Source organism: Coturnix japonica, chromosome 1 (genome assembly GCF_001577835.2).
Source record: "Coturnix japonica isolate 7356 chromosome 1, Coturnix japonica 2.1, whole genome shotgun sequence".
In the NCBI taxonomy this organism is placed as follows: Eukaryota; Metazoa; Chordata; class Aves; order Galliformes; family Phasianidae; genus Coturnix; species Coturnix japonica.
Window position 1 is genome coordinate 131,165,818 of NC_029516.1, and position 21,652 is coordinate 131,187,469.

The 21,652-nt window shown below is 38.9% G+C and overlaps 1 protein-coding gene across 1 annotated transcript in view; it reads right to left on the minus strand.

Moving 5' to 3' along the window:
• HS6ST3 (heparan sulfate 6-O-sulfotransferase 3) overlaps positions 1-21,652 on the minus strand; it is a 264,356-nt gene that overhangs the window by 160,892 nt on the left and 81,812 nt on the right. The gene's annotated exons all lie outside the window — the stretch shown is intronic.

The following is a 21,652-nucleotide window of genomic DNA, read 5'->3' on the forward strand; positions in this document are numbered from 1 at the left end:
AAAGTATCTATAAGACTAACCACAAAGGTCAGATGAAGTAATGTCTAATTCACCAATCCTGAGCTTAACTTTTGCAATATGCATGAACTTATTACTGATTGTATAAATAAGATGCTGTAACACCTAATAAACGAGGCTTGTTGACCATGATAGCATGAGACTTGTCTCCCGCGGTTACTTCCAACAATACCATACCACAGAGAACAAGTTTTACTTACACTCCAGAACAGTAAACCACAATTATCTCTGCACAGCCACGTTTTTCTCGATTCTCATAAGGAAACTAAGATTTCAGTTATTTTTATGGCTGTAGTTAAGATTATTATTAGCTAGCTGCTTTCTCCATATCTAAGGGATTGAATTGTGCTACACATTCTCATATTATCCTCTCCCACATTCTGCCTATACTCTTCTCTGTTTGTTTCATCAACCTACACTGTAGTCCTTATTTGTTTTGCTAATGGACTTATTGCCACAGAATACATAGAAGTAATAGTAATACGATCGGGGATTTCAAATCCCAAAAACACAATCTCAAAACATTTTGGTTTCTGTACTACGGTGTTGCTATAACAAGGAAAATGTTCACAGCTGAGAAAAAGCTGAGAGTTAAGCAGAGAACTTAGGAGGTGAAATTGGGCTCTGCAAACTTGAACATCACATGCACCTATACGTGATTCTTCATCTGTTTGAATTTAGCAGAGTTGTTGGTGTTTTGGGTTTTGTTTTGTTTTCCCAATCCAATTGCACTTTTGTTCTGAGTTTTAGGCTTCGGGTTAGAAGGAAACATATTCCATGGAAGGCACCTTTTTAGAATTAGCCTGACAGGCTACCAATGCAAAGCGCTTCAGTCCTATACGTTGTTGAGCTTTACTTTTGGATCATGCACCTGAGTTAACTGTGGCCCCAGGCAAATCAATTAATCTCAGTTCATTCCACTTTCTCTCACAGAAGTCACACCATTACTCTTTTACCTAAGGGACAGAATCTGTGAGTGACAGTGGTAAAAATTCTTTGGGGAAAAATGCAGGCAACGATGGCTCTGTTTTCAGTTTTGTTTTTGATGCAGGAGGGATGGCAAACAACTTGCTAAAAATTAATGCGTTTCTAGTGAAGTGTTTACAAAGAGAGAATCGTTATTACACAGCTAATGAAAGGTGGATAAAACTTGTCTAAATTAATATTACGGGAGAACTAAACTCTTTTTAAAAGATAATGAGGGAAAATTCCAGTGACTTGGACAGACTTGTATATATTTAACAAAAATGCATTTTCTATTCTACCTCAGAGGCACATAATGGTGATATTTCCAAGTCTGAATTAACATGGCCAACCTTCTGCAATGTAAATAGGCTGCTATTGATTAAATTAAGCATGGGGTGAACTTAAGCTGTTTTATCTGACTGTCAGTGAATGTTTTGCTGGCTGGGAATGTCCCCAAAGAGGAACAGAAGTGCTTGGAATCGATACTGTCCAATCCAATTTTTTTTCACTGTTATCAAGGACAACTCTGTAATTAAGAAGCAATTCCATTACACTGCCCACCACACCACACTACATAGGGATCAGTCTGAGACAGCTTCTCACACACCTCGTCTGGTGGCTTTGAATAATGTATCACCCAAGCAGATTCTTAAGAGTATATAAAAGAAGGCTTCATTGCATTAAGTTTTATTCGATGGTTTAAAGAATGCCTTTCATATTTACCTTGGTTTAAGCAATGTCATCCTTATGAACCCAAGACCAGTCAGGTACATTATGTACAGTCATATTGGTTGGAGCTTTTTGTTCTGTAATAAGCACGACATCTAGGAAATCATAGCTACATTGCAAAACTTCCCTGCTCCACTGAGATAATGCTGCTTACCCATTGCCAAATTAAGACTGCTGTGTTTGACCTGAGATTCCACCTCCGTACACTCCACAAGCATATTCAGTAGCTCACCTGCAGCAGGAGTTGAACCACATTCTCAGAATAGAAACGTTCCATCTACAGTCCCATCTTAGGCCTCCCCTCCTGAAATCTGAAGTTTATCAGAGCATTTCTAGTGCTGCTCTTATTTTTCTACCTCTTCACTATCACTGTATTTATATGAAAGTTAAATACAAGTTCTTCAGAATTCAGAACATTTCAAAAGTAGAAGCTCAAAATTAAATAAGGATACAATGTCAAAATGGTTGCTGTACAATGGAAAGGCCAAAATGGTTCAGATGCAAGTTTATCTTAAGTTTCTAAAAGTGAACCTAAGGAGCTGATCAGCCTTACAGGTTGCTGGATTTGCTTTCAAATCTAGACTGTCCATGTGAAACATGAACTGCAATACATCATCTCTAAATTTGGCAAGGCTATTTTATTAGAAATAAGCACTAAATGAAAACAGAAAAGGTAAAATGTTATTGAGATTTCAATACAACTCTTAAAAAAACAAAAAACAAAAAACAAAAACTATACTACAAAAATTTGAATCAAATGATTTTGTCCACATGAACTGTTTATTAAAATTGTCACTTATCTGGGCAAAGGCTATTGATTGTTTAATAACATTTAATATTGGATTGTTTAGTTTCAAACACAGTAACTGGCAAATCATTTCTGACATTTTCCTTATTGACAAGCTATTTTTGTATTAGGTACACTAAAAAATACCTATCTTAGGATACATTTTCCTGTAAATATGATGCATTTCTCTAGCGAGTACATTGTGCGTATCTCAAAAAGAACTTCTCAGGATGAAGAAGACAGCACAGCAGTTTGGAAAAAAAAATGGAACACACTAATTTAGCCCTATTATTCATTAATACTTCAGTACTCTGCTGATCTGCTTTTTCTCCCTAAGCGTTTGAGCAGCATGAGGTTCTAGATGTCCTGCAGGACTGGGGAACTTAACTGGAACTAAACTAACTGAAAGTGGATTTGGGGCATGATGGAAACTGGGCAAAGACTAGGCTGACACAATCAGGAGCTCCTTAAATTCCATCCAGGTCCCACTCTGCACCTACCAGCCTTGGTTGGATGCAGCTATTAGCTGTTTCAGGAGGAGAACAAAATCAACTTTAAATTAGGTCATTATTAGAAGCCATCATCTGTATGGAAGGAAGGGACAACTTATTGCAAGCTTGGCAGGATATCTAGGAATGAAAGAGAAACTCTTTACTCAACATAAAAAGGCACAGCTGAACCCCATGGTGGAGAGTTCATGAACTCCTTGCATTCAAGAAAGGGAATATTTTTAGAGAACCCAGCAGACCTGAATGTCATAGAGAAATTGATAAAGGTAGCAAAGAACAATTAGAAATGTCCTTAGAACAAGGCGAAACATTGCTGCTCCCTCTTTAAGCTCTGTATTTGAAATAAATAAAAGGAAACTGAAATAGCAACAATGAAACTTTTGAAGCAAGTATGTGAGACAGAAGCAATGACTGTACACTGGGAATGAGCCACTTGCAACTTTCTGATATGGAAAAATAAATTGGTAAATTTATAATAAATAACTAACAGCCATAATGCAAGTTGACCCTTTTCTTTTTGAAATTGTAATGCATCTATTACTTAGTCCAAGAAAGATATTTTTCAGGACAATGTTTTTAATCTGCTATCCTGTTTCTGACGGAACCTAATAGCAGAGAGCTAAAAGACACAATAAAAATAGCCCAAACTTGGAGTACTTTTTCCTTCACGTACCCTTCCAATTTCAGTAGATATTTCAGCTCAGAGACTGCCTGAGCCAAAGATGGTATCTTTCTGTTTAATAACCCTCAGTAGATTTTTCTTCCATCAACTTCTCTTTTTCAATCTATGAGGGCTTTTTAGCACACAAGTAAGTATTCTGCAGTAAAAAAGTCTCTATTTCATTAAGTCATGGGAAAAAGTGTCTTTGCATATTTGTTTAACCTGCCACCTGCTGACATCTAATAACTCTTGGTTCTTGTATTACAGAGGCTAACCAACAATCAAGTCTCATATAAAGCAATATCCAGCTTAGAACATTGTTTTACAAATGCTCAAAAGCTACATTTCACTTGAGGCAAGAAAGCTAGAGAAAAGAATTGGTGCAAGTAACAGTAGAAGTATTCGTTTCATATACTGCCTTTTTCCTCCTGTCTCTTTCTAGTTGATCTTTTGGTACAGTGTTCTAAGTGTTTATTATGTGCTGCATTCAGAGCTGACAAGCTAAGACCTACAAATATGCTTGATACACCTTCATTCTGTAATATTCCGTATCATTTTGCAAACAGTTACCTAAAAGGACAGAACATTAAGAGCATGGCCAGAGATAATGTCACAGTCTTCCTAATAAGGGGAACTTGCAGGTAAGAAGAAAAAATATGCCATGGGTGTTCTTTAGTGCAGCTTTTTATCTTAACAATTTTGCTTTTGTTTTCCAGTCTCATTCCTTTGGTATCCAGATAGATGTATGTGAATATGTAGGTAATTTTGTATGGTAAAATGAAACGCATGCAATGTGAGCATACATCTTCTCCTGAAATGGCAGCCTCAGAATATCAAGTGCAATTCAGAGTTTCAGAAAACATCTAAGCCCCAAACATGAATGCACATCCCATCTCCTAAAGTCTAAACCACAGAAACAAAATAAAAAGGTACTTTTGTTGAATGCTTCCTGAATCCAGACATAGTCTGTCAAATTACAGCCCCTAAAGAACCATACGAACTTCACCTATGTATCACTGTTGAGGTCACATGGAGTACTGTGCTCAGCTCTGGATGCCTGGTACAACACAGTGAAGAAAGTCCAACAAAGGGTCAATGAAGATGATGATCTGGAGCACCTCTCTTACAGTAAAAGAGTTTGGACTGCTCAGTCTGGAGAGGAGGCAGCTGAGGGGAATTTCAGCAGTGCCTATATATACCTGAAATGCACACAGGACAGAGCCAGGTTCTTTTTGGTGGTGGTCCAGTGCCAGGACAGGAGGCTGTGGGCACACACTGTATCCCAGGAGGCTCCCCCTGCACACCAGGAGCAGCGCTGCGCTGTGCGGTGCCGGAGCACTGGCACAGGCTGCCCAGAGGCTGTGGGCTCTCCTCCCTGCAGCTCTACAGAAGCCGCCTGGCCATGGGCCTGGGCACCCTGCTCTGGGTGCTGCTGCTGGAGCAGGGGCTGGGACACAGGGACACAGAGGGCCCTGCCTGCCTCAGCCAGACTGGGGCTCCTGAAGAAGCTTAATAAATCAAGTTTGACATGGCGTACAACTTCTGGTAGTGCACACAGATTCAATGAACTGATCTTTCCCCTGAGAATACTACTACATCAGGTCATTCCTGTGCAAAACGCTCTTTGTGCCCTGAAGCTGAGCCCCATAAATTCAGACACTCAGAATTCAAAAAAAGTCAACAAGCTAAAAGATCAGAAATATGTTTTCTCCTCAGCAGTTTGTCACAAAGTTGCTACTAACCTTTGACAAACTAAGCATGGTGAGTGACCTCAGCAGCTTCTCCTTAATTCATATGCATATATGTAAGCTAAACAGGGTGGCAAAGTGACCTCTAAGGCCATTTAGTGCATTGTGGTAGCCCACGATGAGATTAGCTTTCCTAAAAACAATTCTTACCTTTCATTTTTTTCCCCCATTAAAAACAGTAGGATCAATCTACACCCATCTTATCCCCAGTAGGGGTTGGCAGTAGATGCTCGGGAAAAGAATATGCCATCCCATTTCATATAGCGATACTTCTTTCCCCCTACCCAACCCTCCAGCAACCTCTCATCTTCCCATAAACTGTGATTTTGGGATTCCCAATTCCCATCATTGTGTTTAATAGCCCTGGATGGAAGTAGCTGTCATGAATTTCTCTAATTGCTTTTGAACCCATTCAGACTTTAAGCCTCCGTAACGCTCTGCAGCAATGAATCCTGCAATTTAATTATGCACATCATGAAAAAGTACTTCCCTTCATTTGTCTTAAAGCTACTGCTTGATCATTTCACTGGATATTCCCTCACTCTTCTGCTATAAGAAATAGCAAATGATTATTCCATATTCACCTTCTCCATGACATTCATGATTTTATATACTTCACTCTATTCCCCCTCAGTCATTTCTTTACTGAACTGAAGAACTCTTTTATATAGTCTTTTCACACAGAAGATGTTCTTTCCCCAGGATGCAAGATCACTATGGACCTAGAGAAGAGCATGATGTCTTCAATTATGATCCCTTTCCCTCTCCTTATCATTCAAAACATTATCAGAACCTTCCTACAACGCCTCCTTTTCAATTTGCTGAATTTTGTTTTAATCTTTCTCTGGGCAGAATCTGTTCCATCCACTACTTACTGCTATCCTGTCCTTTCTGAGGCTGGGAGACCGGAGCTGCGTTCACATAGGTACAACACATAATAGCACAATGGTATTTCATTTCATTTCATTCTGGTGCTGCATCTATTCTATTTTCATCCCAGATTTTTAAATCTAAGCTTTTACTTCATGCATGCTGGAAGTTGTGTAAGTAATACTGTAAACAGCCCAGGTCAAGAGAAATAATACATTTAAGTAGACTAGATGTGTTCATAGAATCAATAAGGTTGGAAAAGACCCCTAAGCTCAACCATCCACCTACCACCAATGTTGCCCACTAAACCACGTTCCTAAATGCTACATCCAGCGAGAGAAGCTGAAAACAATAACCCAGCCCAAAGTTTCACAGACATTTATAAAACATCAATAACACACTAGATAAACACCTGTGTGTGTGCTAGCCTAATAATTAGCACTAAACAATGCAATGGCAGATGGCAGCATGTTATAAGGTTTTGTTTATGCAGAGTCTGAAAGTAAGCATCAGCCTTGTCACACAGACACAAACCTTATCCTACCAGCTCTGCAGATGTGCAGCACATAACAAGCCACATAAACTACAGGGTGACAAAATTAGCATTACATCACTCAATAGAACCAAAGCATGAGAACACTGTTTCATCAGTGCTCATCTACAGAATGCTGTGCTCTGCGGGCATACTAAGGTTGTGGGCTTAGGAAAATGTTCACTGTAAAAGAGGATTGTCTCTTTAGTATTAGCAAATCATGAGATATGCAAAGACCTTCACATTTTGGAATGGAGCAATCCATCAGACAGTACATTATACCACTTACTCCAGATGGTAAGTGTACAGATCTTTGAAAAACTCCTACATCAGGCTTAGTCCAGAGATTTAAGCAGCTCCTTCTTCTGAAGATCCCATGTGTTTCACCACCCAAAAACTCCTGTGAGCTACCAGCTCAGTGCAAGCACAGTCCTCACAGAATTAAGCAAACTACGTGCTAGATATACAGATAGACATGGAAAGAACAGACTGTTTTGCAGCCGCTCCTCCTGCTTATTCAGAGTCATGATAACTTTCCGTTCCTCAAACTGTAAAAGCAAGATTCTGTACTGCCTGCTGAGACAGCATGAAGGAGGATAAATAAGCACTTCAAACAAGAACTCAGAAGAATGAAGAATGTGCATGAAAGGTGTAGGATCCGAAGAAGATAATGAAGAGAATGCAAAATGGGAGAGGGAAGAGAGCATGAACAAAATTAGAGCAGAGAATGATGGAGTGGAAGATGACAGCTTGCAGAAAAACCTGAAGAGAACAGGATAAAAAGGCATAAAAGCATGAACGTACATGAACAGCAAGCAGTACGTTCAAGAGAAAAATATAATGGGCAGTGAGGAAAGGGGTGCAGTTGGCATTACGGTGACTGAAGAGCACTTCATCAGAACATCAGTTCTATTATTCTGGAATAAAGTTGCATTTTTTTCTGATCCCTGTGGGATAGTCTGTCATTCTCCAGTAATGTTGTCTACTTTTGGGATAACCTCAGGACTTGGCCACAACATAGAGGTGCCTGAGCAAAGTCACTGTAAATATCACTCTGTTGTCACCCTTCTTCAGGGAAGTCTGTAGAGAGATAACATTCTGCTCACAATAAGAAAAGCTTGATTGAAAAGCCTGCTACAAAAAATTCAAACACCACAAATAAGTCATCAAGGGGAAGGAAAGAAGAAACCATAGTTTCAACACATTCCAATATTAAACCTTTTGTACATTTAGAATACAAAAAGGATGCCACCATATCAGTGATCAGGAAATGAGAAGACAAACCCTGCTTTAGCAGCATTAATTTATCATCTATGTATTAGGCCGCAGTCTGTAATTACATGACCATGTACTCTTTTGTTCATTAAATTACACAAAGGACAGACTAATCTGAGAGCATCAGTGATGCTTGCCTACAGAATCAGTCATATGGTCCTCCTTATTTCTGCTGTCGCAAACGTTAGAAAATACATAATGAACCAGACGAGGCTTCAGAAGACAAGCAAATTCAATGGCTCAGGATAGCTTTGCTCTCCATATCTGGAGAACTATATGCCATTAACAGCACTGTGCAACCCCTTTATTATATTAATCAACAGAGAATCACAAAGATCCAGACTCTTCTCAACTAGCTGGAGGTACACAAGACAAGTACAATCTATTCCAGGTGTGTTGCTTAAGCTCCCACTAGCCACAGGTAGCCAGGTACACTGGCTGCTCTCTTGCAGAGTTTTTCTCCTCTACAGAGATTAGATAGGACACTGAGCATCCAGTATTTTTCACACTCCTCGATGCCTCAGTCATACAGAATGAATTCAAGCTTAGCCAGTCTGGCCTGCACATTCTGCATCTTTGCTACGCCCAGTATGGTAGCTCGTGGTCTAATTCATTACTTTATAAATACAAATATATATGACTGTTGTTGATATAAAAAAAAAAAAAATACTTCAGTAAATTACATCCAGCCTCAGATATTCATAGAATCGTAGAATCACAGAATCACAGGGTTGGGAAGGACCTACAAGATCATCCAGTCCAAGCGTCCTCCCATTACCATTGCTACCACAAGCCACTAAATCATATCTCGTAGCTCCTCATTCAGATGCCTCTTGAACACTGCCAGGGATGGTGACTCCACCACCTCCCTGGGCAGCCATTCCAGTGCCACCACTCTCTGAGAGAAAAAGTTTTTCCTTATGTCTAATCTAAACCTCCTCTGGTACAACTTGTGGCCATTTCCTTGGGTCCTGTTTGTTGCCTGGGAGAAGATGTCAAACTCCTCCTCATCACAACCTCCCTTCAGTTGTAGAGTTGTAAAGTGCAGTGAGGTCTCCCCTGAGCCTCCTCTCCTCCAGGCTAAACAATCCCAGCTCCCTCAGCCGCTCCTCATAAGACTTGTGCTCCAGACCCCTCACAAGTTTTGTTGCCCTTCTCTGGACATGTTCCAGGGCTTCAGTGTCTTTCTTGTAGTGAGGGGACCAAAACTGAACACGATACTCAAGTGCTGAGTACAGGGGGATGATGACCTCCCTTCTCCTGCTGGCCACACCATTTCTAACGCAGGCCAGGATGCCATTGGCCTTCTTGGCCACCTGGGCACACTGTTGGCTCATGTTCAGCCGAGCATTGACCAACACTGCCAAGTCCCTTTCCTCTTCACAGTCATCTGGCTACTCGTTCCCAAGCCCACAGCGCTCCATGAGATTACTGTGGCCAAAATGCAGGACCCAGCAAAATTTCTTCAAATTCTTCTGACAAAATCTACTTGTATATGAACAGAAACTACAGCACTGCCTCACCTCGTGATGTTCCTAAAGTAGTTCACAAAGATCTGCTGTAATCAGTGAGGGGAATGGGATTTTTCAACTTTGCCTTTGATAACCTGACACCCCGCAACGAGGGCTACGAGAACAGCTCAGGGAAATAAAAAGATTCTACCTGCTTCAGGACATGGTCATCCTACGCTAATGATGCATAATAGCACACAATGAACACGAGCAAATGGCAAGTGAAACGGGGATGTTTGCTGATGATAATACTTGAAGAGTCTATATTTTTTATATTATTTTCTTAAAATATTTGCAACCTTTTAGTATTAGAAAGAATGATTAAGAAGCATATCATTGCTTTTAAAATATCCTGCAAAGAAGGCAAAAAGCTAAAGATTTCACAAAGACCACACATTTTTTTATTATTATCTTTGTCCTATTTGCCGAGAGAGAGACAGAGAAAAAAAAAAGGGTTTTAGAACATTATCAAGCCAGACTGATTTCACATCTCCACAGCCCATGGAAGTCATCCCTCAGCAAACCAAAGACATATTGTAAAATCAAACACCCTAAGAATAGCTCATTAGATAGAACACTGCATGGTGTAAGAACCTGAATTTGATGAAAATAAACAATTCCTTCAGTAAATGCAGTCTTATTTTACTACTTTTCAAAAGATATATATATAAACTCAACAGGAGTGAATACACAACAATGAATCATCTAAGCAACAAATTAGTTCCATTAATTCTTCAGTGTTAGTTTATAAATTAAATCTGATAAGAGGTCTGAGTCAGTAGTGCTAGAAACGTCAAAGGAATATGCTCTGATTATAAATTTTCATGATTTTGAATTGTTAGGAAAGTGTGACTAGATTTCTGTGTTGCTCTGTGTTGTTTTGGGTTTTTTTTTTAAGCTGTTCCCCAGGTGTCTTCAAGCATGTAATCAAGAAGCATGAATACTGTATTTTAAAAGACCTTAATATTCTCAGCACTTTGCCAAGTATACAGAGGTAGTCACATGAATCTCACGGTGTCCAATTGGGCAGACAAAGTGTAATTGTTACTGATCCTAGACCACAGATATCAGGTAATGTGTGTGTGATAAAGGTGGCTGCATAACAGATAACAAGCACTATTTGAAAACATCTGTGATTACCTTCTCATAATCTGTCCTGAGAAGTCCTGTCATCTTCCTCAGATCCTCAGTTATACATTTCCAGCACAGTGAAGAGTATCAAATCACACTTCTTACTTTGGAACATGTGTTCCCCAACTACTTTCAAAGAAAATAAATACTTAAAGCACTCATTCCACATGTGGAGAGGTCAAGCAGTTTGCTATAATTAAATTCAGTCTCAGCCTATTTATTTGAATAAATTCTAATGGACGTGGAAACAGGTGATAAAACATATTCTCACTCAAGAATGCCATCTCTTTCACTAATATCTTGATTACATATTACTCACAGGAGAATTTTAAATAATCTTAGTTGTAGCTTGTGTGTAGATTTCAACAGAGTAAATACAAATTTACTAATGCAATCAAGAAAGACACCTACACACATCTGCAACAGAATCACAGAATGGTTTGGGTTGGAAGGGACCTTAGAGTCCACCCAGCTCCAGCCCCATGCCATGAGTTGTCATAGGTCATCACCCAGTAGATCAGGCTGCCCAGCGTCCCAGTCAGCCTGGCCTTCAATACATCCAGGGATGGGGCATCTAAGAAATCTGTGAAGAAAACTTTGAAGAGTATTCTCTCCTATTCACAACTACCTTGTTAGTTGTGCTTTAAAATATTTTTCTCAACATCACATGGTGGACTGTGTAATGGATACACACAATGTACCCATCACCCTGAGTCATTCATCTACAAATATATGGATATCCTTGTTCATGATATAGGATTATCTAAAAGGGCAGAATAACATATTAAGGAAAAAAAAAAATCTGGCAAGTCCATTTCTTTCCACTTTCTACAACACACTATACAATCACTAAGGCACTTCTGAATACTCAAAAAAGTTTGACCCCAGCACATATGGTTTAACAGGGTCTGTGGTGACAGAACAAGGGGAAATGGCTTTAAGCTTCAAGAGGGTAGACTTAGGTTGGATATAAGGAAAAGGTATTTTACAGTGAGGCAGGCAAGACACTAGAACAAGTTTCCTAGAGATGTGGTTGATGCCCTGTCCCTGGAGACTTTCAAGGTGAGGTTGGATCAGGTCCTGGGCAACCTGATCTAGCTGTGGTGTCCCTGTTCACTGCAGGGAAGTCACACTAGATGGTCTTTAAAGGTCCTTCCAACTCTAGGGATTCTATGATTATATAATTCTATGATCATTATCCATTTCTTATTATGTTCTTTGGTTAACAAGTTTTTAGATCTTCCTATGGAAGCATTTCTAATTAAGCACCTCTGCTTAAACATATTATTTATTGTCTTTCTCTAGGGAAAAAAGGAGTCCAACTTAGCAAAGTGTAACACATTTTCCTCCATTCAACTAATATATGTTACACATAAAAATTAGTTCTCATACATATCCTTTTACAGAGGGTATAAACAGTACAGAAATGACAGAAAATCACAGCCACACACATAAAGACAAAATTCTGAAAGCACTTTTGAAAGATTTCAGCACAAGCATTAACTTTGTAATATGTCCACTCCCATTTAATCTATTCAATTTCTTCCAAAAGGCAGTTAACACACATTACTAAAATATAGATTATATCTTATATTATGCACTACTGTCTAATTAAATTAGCACTAAATATCAGTGACTAATACTGCTGGGATGAGCTTCATAATTAGAAGAATAAAGGACTGAAAAATTGGAGCATTAACATTTCCTCTATTCTCATAATCATGCAATTGTTAATATACTTCTGCTTTTACATGCAAGTCTGTTTCTCTGATAATAAAATTAAACACAGGACCGATAAAATAGGAGAAAAATCAGAAATACTATAGCTAGTATATTCAAAAGGACATGTAAATTATTTCTGATGTGCAAAGCAAGAGCGTGATAAAATCTTCCTTTTCATCCTACCCCTTCAAGGCATTTCCTAAACTCACTGGTAAGTTGCTTTTCAAGATACGTTTCTTAAGTACCTTTACATGTTCATGTTTTCAGTTGTCTTCTGAACTGAGCAACTAGTTACCTATCAGTTTATATCAAATTTGAGATTGTGAATCCACAGAAAGCAATGCAAGAGCTTGCAGAAAAGCTCATTACTCGGTATATCCACAGCACCCTGCTGAGTACCAGCCTCAAATAGAGGTCAACTCTGGTTCGAGGTGTACAGTCTAGGCCCTACTGCTTCAGAGATATACATTTGGACAGTATGAAACACAGCATCCCACTTGTGAAAGTGTCAAAAGAATATGCTGCACTGTTTTACAGACTAGCATGAGATGTACTGAGGATATCAACTCCTCATGCTTCTGTGTGAGTGATTCACGATTTGAAAAACAAAAATAATCTTCTGCATAAGGTTATCTCACATAATTTTTTTCCATGCAGCCACACTTCTCTATAGGTGTTCATCTGATTTCACCTTTTCACTACAAGTTGAAAAGTGAGAACTCAGTATAACAGAAGTCCAAAGTTCTTCAACTCCTGATTTAATATATCTATGAAATAAACACATACTGTGTTCCTTTCCACAGTTGTTCAATGGTCTTCCACCTCTGGGCTTTCTCCATTCCAATTTCAAGGCTTTATTTTCTACTCAACTTTCTTTTACAATATATTTGTGTAGACAGGTTTGGAGATCCAGCCTTGTAAACTTTAGATCTCCCATCATATTAAGGAAAATCTGCTTCTAAAGTTCTGTCAAATTTCCCAACAACCCTTTGATTTCTAACCCACATACTTCTATTCTCATTGAACAATAGTCTTCTAAATGCTTATCTTCCAATCTGAAAGTTGAAATAGAAAAACATGGCATGTTTAAAAATGCAAAACCGGTACTGAACTCCAAAATTTACCCTATCAACAGTCAAGTGAGCTTTACAAAGCTTCTAACAGAACACCTGCTCTAACACTGCTCTTCCTTTTTACTGATTTCTAATAAACAGGACCCCCTTATTCATAAAGATCAAAGCTTTCTATATACACACCTTATATAATGGACGTTTAAGTGTCCATTTCTATCCCTGTCTCATGTCTCCAATCTCCCTTTATCTTGCTATTTCTCCAACACTGTAGATCATAAATCCTATCCTTTTGCACTGAGGACCAACTAGAGATGCATTCAATTCCATCTATTTTGAGTAAGTGCAGTTAGGAACCTATTTAGATAACCATTCTATGCATATACCACTTGCTATAAATACAGATGTCCTGGGTGAGACCAAATGTCAGTTTAACCAATCTTTTCTCCTTAACAGCATTTGATAGGGGCTGTTGAAGAAAACGGCATAAAGAAAAAATGTGGGAAATGCATAATCAAATGTCCCAGTTTTCAGCAGTCTCTATTTTAAAGAGTTCCCAAGCTGAAGAATGTGTGCACCTCATTGTGTTTATCAATCTTTGATTTACTCTCCCTGCCTAATCAGCTTAGTGAACATTTGTGTGTTTCACCTTTACAAGAGTTCAACATAGTATTTACACACAGTACGAAAAGTCTTTTCATTAATTTATTTTACAGATTCTTCCTGTTCATCTCACTTGATATCCCCTCATTGAGTGCATTGAGGAAAAGGCGAAAAATCAGTCACCATTTAACTTCTCCAAGCCATTCTTTATGCACCTCAGTCAATTTCTCCTCAATCATCTCTTTCATAAACTGGAGAGCCCTTAATCTCTCCTGGTACAGAAGCTGTTTCCTACACAAGATGAAAGTGCATAATACATTTACAGAACACTTTCTATTTTGTTTTCTCCTCCTCTCCTAATCATTTTTAATGTTGTTCCGTCTGGCACTAAGCACACTATCAGTGTTTTCAGACTCCTATCACAATTATTTCCAGACTTATTTTCTGAGTGCTAATGGATAATTTACAGCCCATCACTGCATAAGCAGCAATAGTTTTATCCCTGATGCACTACTCTAAATTTATTGCTACAATTTCATTTGTCGCTGAGTATCATGAGATTCTTCTGTAATTCTTTGGTTTTAATTTAATGCTTTAATTAGAGTTACGCCTTTTCGTTATTCATCACTTTTCCAGAATTGGGAATATGTTTAACAGTGCACATTCCATGAGATTCCTGCTAGATACTGTTCATTATCTCCTGATGCTATAAAAATACGGCTTGTGTTCTTTGCCCACTGTCTTTAACCAGCCATTAGCCCATCCATAAAAAGGCCTTCAGTGTCTGTGAAGGGGGGACTCTGTTAAAAGCTTTTTGACAAAGTATATCCAAATTAAATACATCAAGCAGCTCTATCACATTCATAGAATCATAGAATCACAAAGTTAGAAAGGACCTACAAGATCATCTAGGTCAACCATGCTCCCATTACCATTGCTACCACAAGCTACTAAACCATATCTCATAGCTCCTCATCCAGAAGCCTCTTGACATCTTGACTCTCAGACATCTGTATTCCTTTAAAGACTCATAATGGTTTTCTGGTAATCTCTCCCAAGAACTTAATGTATGACTCCACACACAATCTCATGTTATTCTCAAGTTGAGTTTGCTGATACAGCTCAGCTCTTCCTTTTCCTGCCCAATAAAATAATGATGATCTCTCCAAGATCTCAAAACCTCAAAAAAACGAATGACTGGAAAGACATAAATAGGGGAATACACAGGACAAGTGTATTCCAGTGACTCCTCAGAGTTCTTCATCCAGTCCTCCTGCTTTCTCCAATTGCTTCCTCAGACAGAACTTAACACTTCATACAATACCAACATGAACAACTGGATATTGCTTTTGTGTAGGGTCAATCTTCACACATAAATGTTTTGGTAACACTGTCCCAGACTAAGAAGACAATTTCTCAACTACCAGCTAACCTAGCAGCTCTCCATTGCTTAAGGAACAACAATTTGCCTCTTTCCCTACATATTCAATCCAGTGGCATCAGCTCTAGCATCTCACATCTTTTCACGCACGGATACAACTCACTAACCAGAAGGAAATTTAATTTATTTCACTAGCCTAGTTTCTTTCCAGGCTGGTGAGTTTAACTGTTATGCAAAGTGGTGCAGTGAGCATTAGAGACATCGAGTGAGAGCACAGCTCCTTTCAGGGGACTTCCACTCATCTCACATAGCTCCACACCTCTGTAGAGGGCAAGTTCCAATGGCAAGGCTGCCTCTCCTTCCTTCTGACATGTGGATTTTCATCTCCAACTTAAGAGATCAATATGCTCACGGAAAACTAGAAGTTTCCTTTTTAAACTGAGTCTTCGTTAGATTATGAGAAAATAAATGTGAAGTGTCTTTGAAATCATATAAATACATTTTAAAAATCACATTTAAAACTACTACATTAAATTAGTCATGCCCAAATTATCATTTATTCCTCTAGGAAATATGAAGATTAATTGCCTGTACATTCCCAAAGATACTGAATACTAATAATATCACTATTCAAGTGGATTTACTTTAATTAAACTGTAAATAAGCTTCTGGTCTTGAGACTTAAATGTCCATTCAAGTGTTCTAGGAAAACTGCTGTTAGGTGTCACGGCCAAAACATTATTTTGCTATCAATACTAGAAAAATTCTTTTCAATTACTTAGTGCCTGCAATTTGTGCACCATGAAGTGCAGTTACGATGTCTGTGCAATGTGATCATAGTAAGGTTCAGAGGAGGGGCAAGTTTCAAAGCGATTCAGGCTGGCTTAAGACATCATATGTGCAAAAAAAGATTATTTTTTTTTTACGCTTGAATAGACACATTCAACACCTAACTCCTCTCTGGAATCATGGTCTGATGCCTTCTAGCTAAAACCACAACATGGAGTACCTCACTGCCAACTTAATAGCATCCTTATTAGGTGAGACACAGAAAAATCTGCTCAGAGTCAGAGTGATTGTGTTCTGAGCTTCTAGAACAGCTGCTCAAGTATTCGGTGCCTTTGGCTACCCCATGACACTGTATTAGTCACATTAGAAGGCTGAGATTGCCTCAGGTTATGGCCGTTAAGTAATAACTAATTCATCCTGCTCTCAGCAACACGACTCTAATGTAGCTAAATCTCCCAGAAACATGCACTCAATTGTTATTAGATTATTAGTAGAGCCTCCCTGACCTTTGCTGTCTTAAAATTAAGCTGCTCAGAGACTGAAATAAGCATCTCATTTAGGTGCGCAGTAGTAATCTCATTTCAAAGTATAATGACTGGAAGCCATCTATAAGTATTTTCTAAGGTATTTGAAACCGTTACTTAGTAGCTGACATTTCCGAATTGCAGACCTCCCGAACTATTCCACATTGGGTAAAATGGCATCTCATTCAGCCTCTCATAATCTTAGCTACATAGAACTTGCCATGCCATGCATCATGTTACAAAACTTTGTGCATACATTCATTCATTCACCTTCAGAGAAGGGGGGGGAAGAGTGGGGGAGTCATAAGCATTTGCTTTAAATACCTTCAATAAACGGTCCATGCACAACAAGAAAAATAATAATAATTTAACTGCTGAAGCACATTTGTCTGTTACCTGTGCATATTCAGATCTGCTGAAGGTAGGAAGCACTGACTCTTCACTCATTAAATTTACAGAAGGTAGCACTCAACTGCATCCAATCATCGAGGTTTTAAGGCTCATTTAATATGGATAACACTTATCTCCCTACATTATGTTCACCTGTATAAATAGGTAAGCATCAAAGACCCACTTTTCTCATTGCCACTGAATTTCCATAGAAATAAACGAAACAGATTTCCCAAGCCCTTGCAACTGGGATTAGGGAAAATGTGAGGAGAAAGAATTGCCTGCTTCACCAATGAAATAACAGTATTACTAACCACCTTTCTAAAGTGCTACGAATGACAGAAAGAAGCATGGAATACTACTAATGGTTTCCTCAGGAGGACTACTTTCCCAACTGAACCTTCTAGCAAAGGAACAAAGATGTAACTTTAAAAAACAGAACTGAAATGTGAGACAGAGAGGATGAACAGACAGTGAGGAGTTCATGTCTAAAGTTTACACCTGACAGAATCAACCCCAGTTCCCATCAGTTGTAGTGTTTTGGACCTACTAATTTCAGAGATGAATTTATGTTTACGTTATTTTAACTTCAGCTAATAGATTCAACATTTCTGAACATATCCTATTATTTGTTTAGGGTAATAAAGCAAGCTCAAGTTGAATCTCACACCTCACAACCAAGACTAAAGAAAAGTTAGGACAGTCTGCTGAGAATATTTTTCTAATTTGTTTCTTCAAAGAAATCTGAAGTTGTTGCACAAATAATTTAGCACAGAAAACATGAGAGGTTCTTTTCTTCATATATTCAAGTTTTATAATGAACTGTATCAGCCTTTGGCACATACGGTTGACCAAAATTACTTCATTAAACTTGCATCCTTAGATAATCTATCTAGAGAAGGCAAAAAGAAAAGCCATTTGGAAGAGAAAAGGCTTTGTTCCTTCTTGCTGAAAGAAAGGGGACCTTTTACTAATTTCTTCCAGAAAAGCTTTTATTCCTCTTGTTGATAAGCTTAGTGTACGTGGTATAGTTTGTATCACTGTGGAATTGCACTACCACTGTTGCATCACATTACAAAAAGGCTGGTCGTTTAGGGTATTCCTATGTGCAGCCAGGAGTTGGATTCAATGTAGGGGTCCCCTCCAGTTTGGGATATTCTATGATAAGAATGTGTCAGGGCATACAGTGCATGGATATGCTGAGGACAAGCAAGGTTTAAATTAGCATGAAGTGAATCAAGCACTGTGGTGATTTACTGGATCACTTGGAAGTAATGATGAGTGACGTTTCTTGCAGCTTCTCTGACTGAAGCAAGTTTTATCAAATTTCACATAAAGAATATATGTATTCTTCCCCCACACCAATTTATTGAGGCAGGAAAGGATAAGAAAAATCAGTGTTGGTAGTTATGTGCCAGCAAATTATTTGAACAAAAGAGAGCAAAAATAGCATATCAAAACAGCACAAACAGCTGGTGCTGAATAGGATTAGCGGTTACTTTCTTATAATGGCTGATTTCACTTTGCAAAACCACAGGAAAGATGTCCTCTGTCTTTCCAAGAAACCCACACTGTAATTTAGTCTGTAAACACTCTTCCGTACTGGACATCTGACATTACCCTCATCAAGGCTGCCATTAACATCTTAGAAGCAGACTCTTACGATTTTTTGATTCTCCTGGTGAAGGATTTTGGCATCTTAAACTGAAGTGATTTTAAGGAGGAGGTCTGTTAGGTTAGCCAGCCAAAGCAAAGGATCCTGTCACTGCAGAAAATATCATAGAATCTTCTAAGTTGGAAGGGACCCTTAAAGGCTGTCTAGTCCAGCTCCCCTGCAATGAACAAGGACATCTACAGCTCAGAGCCCCATCCACTCTGACCTTGAACATTTCCACGGATGGAGCAGGCACCACCTCTCTGGGCAGCCTGTTCCAGTGCCTCACCACTCTTATTGTAAAAAACTTCTCCTTATATAACCAATCAAAATATCTCCTAGTACAAAAATGTTTCCCCTTGTCCAGTTACAACAGATTCTGCAATAGACTCTGCCCCTTCTTTCTTATCATCCCCCTTTAGCTACCAAGAAGCCACTATCAGGTCACCCCACAGCCTTCTCCAGCTGAACAGCCCCAGTTGTCTCAGCCTGTCCTCAGAGGAGAGGTGTTCCATCTAATGAATCATTTTTGTGGCTCCAACAGGCCCATGTCTCTGCTGTACATCCGAATGCAGTACTCCAAGTGAGCACAGAGTAGATCACCTCCCTCAACCTGCTTGCCATGCTTCTTTTGAAGCGGCAGAGAATACGGTTGGCTTTCTGGGCTGTGAGGGCACATTGCTGGCTCATGTCCAGCTTGCTATCTACCAGCAGCGAAAGTTCTTTTCAGCAAGTCCTGGCTTTTCACAGCTTGTATTGATAGCAGGGATTTCCACAGCTCAGGTGCAAGGTCTTGCACTTGGCTTTGTTGAACCTTGTGAACTTCTCCTTGTCCCACTGCTCGAGCTCTCTCTGAATGGCATCCCATCCCTCAGGCATGCTGACCATACCACACAGCTTGGCATCATCTGCAAACTTTGCTGAGGGTGTAGTTGATCTGTCAGTGTCACTGATTAAGATGCTAAAGAGTACCAGTCCCAGCACCAACCCCCAAGGGACACTACTTGTCATCAAACCCCATTTGGACGCTGAGCCACCACTCTCTGGATTTGATCCCACAACCAGTTCTTCATCCATCAAACAGTCTACCCATCAAATCCATATATTTCCAATTTTGAGGGATATACAAGAATAGGACATAAAAGGCCTATTCGAGAACAGGCCATGTTGTGCTTCTGACTCCAGACTGCCTACAGAATCTAATTGCCAAGATTGTAAGTCATTTATCTGGAAGAAATTTGCAGACATTACATCTGCAGAACTACACTGCACAGCTACTCTGAGTTGCTCCTTGGCAAATTTAGTTCTTCCTTAGTTTGACACAACAAAAATTCAATACTCTGCACTTCTCCATAGCTGGACAAACTGTGTTGATTCTACATCTAAAATACTAGCAATTACTTGTTTTTGTGCTAATGCAATTTCCTAGGCCATTGCAAAGATACAGACCTTTAATAGTGGAGGGCCACAAAATCCTTCAGGAAACAGCTTTGCATTTACAATTTTTTTCCCCTGGAATGCAGGGAAGTTTTTAAATTCCGGTACTAAATGATACAAAGATACGACTTTTTGAGTGATAAATGTCTTTTCAACAAACCCATACATAACGACAATTTTCTGTAGGCTTAGTCCATCTCCTGCTCCAGCACTGGTAGAACAGATGTAATAGAAGTTCTTGTTCATAACTGCATGATTTATCACCACTCTCCTTTGCTACTAAAAGATCTGAAAATATGAGAAATGTATGCAACTACATTATTACATCCTGTACCACACACTTTAAAATGCAGAAAGAATTAGTCAGCATTCTTGCTTTTTTCTGTTTTTTCATAAATCAATACTCATATTTTTCCACCTCTTTCTACTCCTGAGTGTATGACACTGTATTAATTTCTCTTGATCTGAGTATAATTTAGAACAGACATCTCAAATCTTCCTCTGCATTTACTAGTTATAGTCCCCTGGAGTCCCTCCATTACTCTTTTCAAAGAAACTCCCAATTTCCTGTCCATATTTTCTTCCCAGTCAATTTCAGATATAGTTTTCTTCAGTTCTGGTAAATTAGCCCTTTGATAGAAATCTGTGATTGGACTTGTCCTGTTTGCCTATACCAAATACAATCAGGTCAGGATTACTGGTCCCTTGGCATCAGTTTCCAGACCAGTGGTTAGTTCAACTTCATCCATCCCCCAGAATTGACTTACCATATATTCAATGTTACATCTTTTTGCTTTAGCAAATTATTCTCTATCTTCTGGCAACAATATCTTGTTTTATATCCAACTGTATTGAACTTTCCCTATAACACCACCATTTTATTAACTGTGAATTACAGAGGTACTTAAAGTAACTCTTCCTCTCCATACTATTATTTGACGGTTGGTAACAGATCCCTCCAGCAGCATATTGATCTGCACATTTGAAAGGCCATCGTTTTGTTTTCTTCAACCCTATAAAAGGTAATGAAATCTTTAAAAATCAGTTTCACCTACCTTGTTATTTTCTCCATCCATCATAAAGTGACTATAATTCAGTACAAATGATTCTACCGATTACATCCAACTTCTCATCACATCTCTGGTCGTTATCTAGACATCTACCACTACTGAAAAGGGAACTGAAAAAATATCCTTCAAATTCTATTCATCTTCACTGCCATTTTTCTTGACCTACCAAGCTACAGTCTGTATTTGACATTCTTACCGACTTCTTACAATAATGCTAATTAGAAATTCACCTGGAATGTTTTATGAAGTTTTCAGCCAAAACAATTGCTCTTTTC